The sequence below is a fragment of the Narcine bancroftii genome, chromosome 1 (genome assembly GCF_036971445.1).
Source record: "Narcine bancroftii isolate sNarBan1 chromosome 1, sNarBan1.hap1, whole genome shotgun sequence".
NCBI classification, from domain to species: Eukaryota; Metazoa; Chordata; class Chondrichthyes; order Torpediniformes; family Narcinidae; genus Narcine; species Narcine bancroftii.
In genome coordinates this window covers 398,591,898-398,599,336 of record NC_091469.1, presented here as the reverse complement: position 1 = coordinate 398,599,336, position 7,439 = coordinate 398,591,898, and the positions used below count along the sequence as shown (strand labels likewise).

Here is a 7,439-nt window from a genome sequence, read left to right as displayed (position 1 = left end):
TCAAGATTGAAATCTAGTCTCTGGTACTGCAAGGCAATGTCACTACTTGCTGCCAATTGTTTCTGAAGGAATATGGGGTGCTGAGGGTTCTTAAGAGTGACATCAAAAATAATTTCAAGGTTGCCATAAATTTGGAATGCTCACAAATGCTAGGTTAATTGCTAATCTGTATTTTTTTTTCAACATGCATTATTTCACAACTCACTGAATGGTGTAACAGGCTTGTGTGGTTAAATGGTACACTCCTGTCCCAGTGTTCCAAATAAATCATACTATGATATCTGTATACTCTAATTTATATGTTTTATACATAATTATAACAATTCAGAAGGCTATTTGCATGATTAGGCCCATACTGGGGAATTCCTTTTGTTTTAATTTTTAAAAAATATAGAACGCTTCACAAATTTGTGTGTCATCCTTGCGCAGGGGCCATGCTAATCTTCTCTGTATCGTTCCAATTTTAGTATATGTGCTGCCGAAGCGAGCACATGCTGGGGAATTTGAGGGGAAGAATTCCATTAGTTCCATTCTCTGTCCTTATTTCCCTGTATCACTGTGACCTATTTTCTTTCCCACATGTCCACCATCTTCCTGTGATGTTGATGGCCCTGTACTGTGATGTTGATGGCCCTGTACTGGTTTGAAATGGCCTGTAGAAGGGGCCTGCAGTGCTTTATTTAATATTCATGAAACCATGGAGATCTATGTTCAAGATGACTCTGCCCATGCTTGACAGTGGACCACAAGGGTTTGTGGGCAGTTGTTCAGTGCAGGACACCATATGCATGAGAACAGCAGCCGCTGAGAAAGAGAAGATTGAGAGACCACCCTACAAGGAAGGTGATCATGGCAGTGATCTGGCGGAGGACTCAGCAGCTAAAGGGCCCATAGAAGCTGCAGGCTGCTGGAGACTGGCTTGTGGGAACCACATATCGGGATTGAGGTTTGAGAGGGTGCTGAAGGCATGAAGGGCTTCTGAAGGACTTTGGGTGCTGATGGCTTTTTGATCGTATCAAAGGTTCAGAGCTGGGAGCTCAGGTTTGCTGATAGGATTGACAAGAGGTCAAGTGCCTGCAGAAGTTGTGGAGTGTTGGAGCAAAATCCATGGACATTCTGTCTCTGAAGGAACTTTCTTGTGCTTCTCCTCTTGTTGGTGGGGGTAGTGGGCTAGGCTAATGGTGCCTCTTTATGTGCCTTCTGACAGGCAAAAGTTGTCAATTTTGTGTATTTATCACGTGAAGATAAAGAAATCTTGATCTTTGATCCTTTGATCCTTCTTGCCATTGAACATACATGAATCTACAGATATCAATCTACAGATATGCCTTTGGGGAATTGGATAAATCCAGACTACTTGGAGGATAGAATCAAACTTAGAACCCTGGCGCTTGAAAGGTAGCAATAGTAACTGAGGTGTTAGGTTTTCATTTTTAAAATAATAGACAAGATTCATGCATTTATAAAATAGTGTAATTTGCTATTAACAAGGTACTGTTAAAGCTGCTAATTATATCAATATACTTTTCATAAGAAAATTCATAGAATAATGGAAACATCTGTGGTAATTTCACACAAAAATATATGACATTATATAGGATATTTCATAAAAAATAGATGACTGTTTGGTTTTGCAAAATATAAATTCATAGAGGTTCTCTGTCATGAAGTATTGTTGAATGTATGGTTTTAGGATTCTATACAAATATATAAAATGTTTCCATTCTTGGTCTCCTTTTTTTGTGCTAATAATATATTTTAATTGAGCTCAATGGCAACTTATATTAATATAGTAATTTTAACACTCGTTGTCCCAGGTGCTTGGCAGAAAAGGAGCAGTTGGAGAGGGAGGTGAAACAGTAAAGTTTAATTTTAGACTGGATATTGGAGCTACTACAAGTTGGATCAACGTACAGGAGGGGAATGCAGAAACACAGGATGTTAATGATTCTGAAAAGGCAATGATGCATTTGAAGAGTGGTTATCATTAATGAAGTTATGAAAGAATTTAGTTTAAGTCAGGTGCCAAAACAATGGTGGCACTGCTGGAGCTGTTGTAATTCTAGCACAGCCGTGGGTGTGGACCCGCGGGGTGATGGTTGGGAGGAGGAGGACAGTGCTCCCCTGCGGGGTCCACCTACCCAGCCCAACTGTTATATAACTCCATGCAGGCTTTAAACAGCCTATTAAAGGAGTCAATAGTGGTTTATTTTAAATTCCTGCGACCCAGTATCTGGGCCTAAGATGGTGGCATCTGTGATCGGCAGCAGCCATAAGAGGTTTCAGATTCCAGGGAAATCCCAGGGAAACTGGCACAGGGCACCAGAAAATGGGGAGACCACCCCACTTTTGAGATGGAGAAATAGAGGAGATGACCCACGGGATGGTGACCATGGAGGCGGCCCAGAGAAGGGCTCAGCAACTGAAGAACACACAGGCAGTGGGCTGTTGGTGACTCGAGGAAACAAACCCTTGCAGGCTGCAGCCTGCTAGTGACTGTGGTCAAGGAACTCGCACAAGGCTATGGACTGCTGGAGAATGGCTGGAGACTGGCTTAAGAGGTACCTAGTATTGGAACCAGGATGCGATAAGGTGCTGAGGGCTTCCTGATCATGTCAGAGGTCTGGATCTATTGTTTGGACTGAAGGCCTTGAGGCTGTGTAGGCTCCAAGAGCACTGGAGGCGATTCCAAGGACATTCAGTGACTCTGGGTGGCGGCGGGGATACTCTCTTTTGCTTCTCTTTCTCTGATTGTACGGGGCACTGAGCAATTTGTGCTGATGACCACTCTTCGTCTGCAGGTAGACCAAAGGAAATTTTGTGTGACATCACATTTTTTTAAAATTGCGGGATGACAAAAGAATCTACAAATCTTGAAATCGTGAAAAGTTGGAGAAGTGAAGCCTGAAAACACGGGTAAGAGTTCCAACAATGTCAGCTATGACCTATGAAGAGAGGAAGTCATGTTAATAATCCAGAGTATCTAAAGTGTGTGGCTTAGATCATGGTTAAAATAAATGGTGCGAAGAACTCCTTCATTTTCTGCCTTGAAAGATAAATCATGGGGAAGAAGCAAAGGGAAAAATTATTTTCTATTTTAGACCCTTAGCTGCAAACTTATGCCTAATAAATTTATGGCCTGGATTGAACAGGCAAGTAGTCTCTACTGCATTTCTTATTTTCAGTCTGCACGTATTATAATTCTTTACAATTCCATAATATCAGTAAGAAAGAAAATGAATCCATCTTAGCTATGTAAATGAAGAACTTCTATCCCTTCACCTGTTGAAACTGTTGTGACTGCGAGGCAGAAAGAAAACTTGATAAACATAAAAGAGTTTATTTGCATAATTTTATTCTCAGTAATTAAGCACGGAATTCAGGCATTCTTCACTGGGCAACAACAAATTAAATCTGTTTAAACTTTCTTGGCAACTACCACAACAAATCGTACCACCTCTACCTTAGATGCTTTTTCCATTTTTTTAAATGTTGAATGTGGGAATCTCTGGCAATATTGACATTTGTTACCCATCTCTAATTGCTTTGGACAGATGAGAGGATAGGTAATCCATCTGGAGTTACATATGGACTGTACAGAGAATAATGATAATAACAGAAACAACAATTCCTCAATTACCACTGCTGTCTTTTTAATGTTCCGATTTATTTAATTATTTGAATTTAAATTCCCCAGCTGCATTTGTAGGATTCAATAGCTGGCTGTTACTCTAAGATGCTGGAGAAAGTGAACGGGTTCTGCAGTATCCATGGGTTGGGAACATTTAGGGTCAGAACTCTTGATGAAGACTAATGTTAGAAAGGGTGATATCAAGTATATAACTGAGGAAAGAAGCTGGCAAAGGCTAAAAAAAAGTATTGATCGGGAGGTGGAAGAGGCAGAGAGAGAGGTCGAGGGCAAGATTACTGTGAAGTGTTGGAGGGTGGGGAAAAATAGAAAAGTGAGAACAGGAGGAGGTAAAGGAGAGATTCAACTGTTCCTATCTACAAATTATGAAAGGGTTTCCCAACCTTCATCTTACTGTTCTTTCTGTAACCATTTAAAAACCTTTCCTTTGATCTAATACAATCATTATTTTTTCCTGGTAGCCACAGCTTTTTCTGTCACCACCTTTGGAAAAACATCCCTCAAGTTGTTTTTAAATCTTTAATCTTACTTTAAACCTATGCCCTCTAGTGTTAGTCTCCACTACCGAGGGGGAAGGGAGAAGATTGTGACAATTCACCTTAATTTTATAAAACTCAATAAACTCACCCCTTAGACTCCTTCATTCGAGGGAAAAAGGTCCCAGTCTATCCAGTCTCTCCTTGTAAGTTAAGCTCACTTGTCCCAGCAAAATCTTTGTGAATATTTTCTATATCTACCGGACTCCTCAGGTTATTTCAATTTTGAAACAGTTTATTGATATTAGTTTTTTTTTCAAGTTAAGCAGAGCCGATCAATGTAACATTATCCTTTAACATGAGCACTTTGACAGTTGGGGAACTAAATTGTGGCAAACATAAGGCTCCAGGAGAGATTGCATTGGAATATTGGTGCAGCAAGAAATTAGGAAGTCAAATGATATGTTGGTCTACACTGAAAGACAAGTTAATAACAAGTGTAAAGATGCCCCAATGAAGAGACTGCATTTGGAATACTGTGTTCAGGTTTGATTACTCCAGCTAAGAAAAGATGTACTTGTGATATAGGGAGTGTACCAAATATTTTCTAGATTTATTTGTGGAACAAGATGTTCATCCTATCAGAAGAGTTGATGCAGACTTCTCCTGTGCTCTCCAGAGTTAAGACTGAGAAGTGATTTCATTTTACTAAACAGAACTCATAGAGGGCTAAAAATGTTAGATGCAGGGACAGGGCCAGTGCTAGGAATTTCAGGGACCAATTAGAAAATTGATAGCGGGTCTCTACTCTACAAAAGTCAAAATTGTTGTCTTATATTTCATGTAGTATGCCAGTCTTAGCCAAAAAGCATTAAATGCTTGATATACTAAATATTGAAAGACAATATGAAAGTTTTAATATTTTAATACAAGTTAAGACTATTACAGACATATTGTTTATGCAGGTCTTTTAGAAACAGACTTTTCTGGCTTTTTTTATTTGCAAAATCTTACAAAATAATTTAAAAGTCAATGGTTTTAGTAATGTCATTTTCTGTAGATAGCATCGCCAAATTGTTTAGTCTCTCTTGTGAAATTGTTGACTGTAAGTATGTTTTAATCAGTTTTAGTTTTGAAAAACTTATTTCGCCCGATGCGACTGTTACGGGCATTGTTAAGTAAATCCTCAAAGCAATAAAAACATTAGGAAATGCTGTGAATCGATGGTTTACTACCAGGTAGTCAAACAGAGCTTGAGGGTTAATGACACTGAAGAGAAAAGTTTTCAGAGCTTCAAGTTCTTTGGCCAACAGATAACCATCCAAGTCGTTAGTTGTTTCAGTAACTACCCCTCCATCAGTGCTCTATTTTAGTATGCTGTCAATTAAAGCTGCTTCAAGGTCTGCTGTGTGTTTCCTTATTTCTGCCTTTTGTAAGCTCAGAAAGTTATTTAAAAATCCAAATAATTTTACATGGCTTTTAAGCTGTTTAAATCTAGACTCTAAAGATTGAATTGCTTTGTCTAGCGCTAAGCTGAAGCATTGAACTCTGTATGCTTCTTTTGGATGGACTAGTAGGGCCGAACTGGCCTGTTCTGTGCTGTAAGTGGTTATATGGATCATCTAAAGCTTGATCTTTTGCCTCATATGAAAACATTCTCTTCCTTCTACATAGTTTTTTTTCTTGAAATTGTCTAAACTCCAATGGTAATTCAACAGCTTCAGCCAATTCATTTGCGCCTATTTCTTTTTCTCTTTGGCTTGGCTTTGCAGACGAAGATTTATGTAGGGGTATATCCACGTATGCTGCAGGCTCGTTGGTGACTGACAAGTCCGATGCGGGACAGGTAGGCACGGTTGCAGCGGTTGCAAGGGAAAATTGGTTGGTTGGTGTTGGGTGTTGGGTTTTTCCTCCTTTGTCTTTTGTCAGTGAGGTGGGCTCTGCAGTCTTCTTCAAAGAAGTTTGCTGCCCGTCGAACTGTGAGGCGCCAAGATGCATGGTTGGAGGCGATATCAGCCCACTGGCAGTGGTCAATGTGGCAGGCACCAAGTGATTTCTTTAAGCAGTTCTTGTACCTCTTCTTTGGTGTACCTCTGTCTCGGTGGCCAGTGGAGAGCTCGCCATAGAACACGATCTTGGGAAGGCGATGGTCCTCCATTCTGGAGACGTGAGCCACCCAGCGCAGTTGGGTCTTCAGCAGCATGAATTCGATGCTTGCGGACTCTGCCAGCTCGAGTACTTTGATGTTGATGATGCAGTCATTCCAATTAATGTTGAGGATGGAGAGGAGACAGCGCTGATGGAAGCGTTCTAAGAGCCATAGGTGATGCCGGTAGAGGACCCATGATTCGGAGCCGAACAGGAGCATGTTTATGACAACGGCTCTATACACGCTGATCTTTGTTTCTTCAGGTGGTTGTTTTTCCAGACTCTTTTGTGTAGTCTTCCAAAGGCGGTATTTGCCTTGGCGAGTCTGTTGTCTATCTCTTTGTCGATCCTTGCATCAGATTAAATGGTTCAGCTGAGGTAGGTAAACTGGTTGACCGTTTTGAGTTCGGTGTGCCCAATGGAGATGTGGGGGGGCTGGTGGTCATGGTGGGGAGCTGGCTGATGGAGGACCTCAGTTTTCTTCAGGCTGACTTCCAGGCCAAACATTTCCCGAAAAACAGGTCGTCATGCACTGGAGAGCTGGCTCTGAATGGGCAACTAAAGCAGCATCGTCTGCAAAGAGTAGTTCATGGACAAGTTGCTCTTGTGTCTTGGTGTGAGCTTGCAGGCGCCTCAGATTGAAGAGACTGCCATCCGTGCGGTACCGGATGTAAACACCGTCTTCATTGTTGAGGTCTTTATTGGCTTGTTTTAGCATCATGCTGAAGAAGATAGTATTGGTGTCTTGGTATCATTATAGGGTTGGTGCGAGGACGCAGCCTTGCTTCACGCCGTTGTTAATGAAGAAGGGTTCGGAGAGCTCATTGCTTTATCTGACCTGACCTTGTTGGTTTTCGTGCAGTTGGATAACCATATTGAGGAACTTGGGGGGGCATCCGAGGCACTCTAGTATTTGCCAAAGCCCTTTCATGCTCACGGTGTCAAAGGCTTTGGTGAGTCAACAAAGGTGGTGTAGAGTCCTTTGTTTTGTTCTCTGCTCTTTTCTTGGAGCTGTCTAAGGGCAAAGAACATGTCAGTAGTTCCTCTGTTTGCACGAAAGCCACACTGTGATTCTGGGAGGACATTTTCAGCGACACTAGGTATTAGTCTATTAAGGAAAATCCTAGCAAAGATTTTGCCTGCCATGGAGAGCAGTGTGATTCCCC

General features: G+C 41.3%; 1 non-coding gene across 1 annotated transcript; it reads right to left on the bottom strand.

The window, feature by feature from the left end:
• Positions 1-384: 384 nt before the first annotated feature.
• On the bottom strand, positions 385-491 carry LOC138752083 (U6 spliceosomal RNA). The gene has a single exon (XR_011350356.1). It is a non-coding gene; the product is annotated as a U6 spliceosomal RNA (small nuclear RNA).
• Between the last annotated feature and the right edge of the window lie 6,948 nt (positions 492-7,439).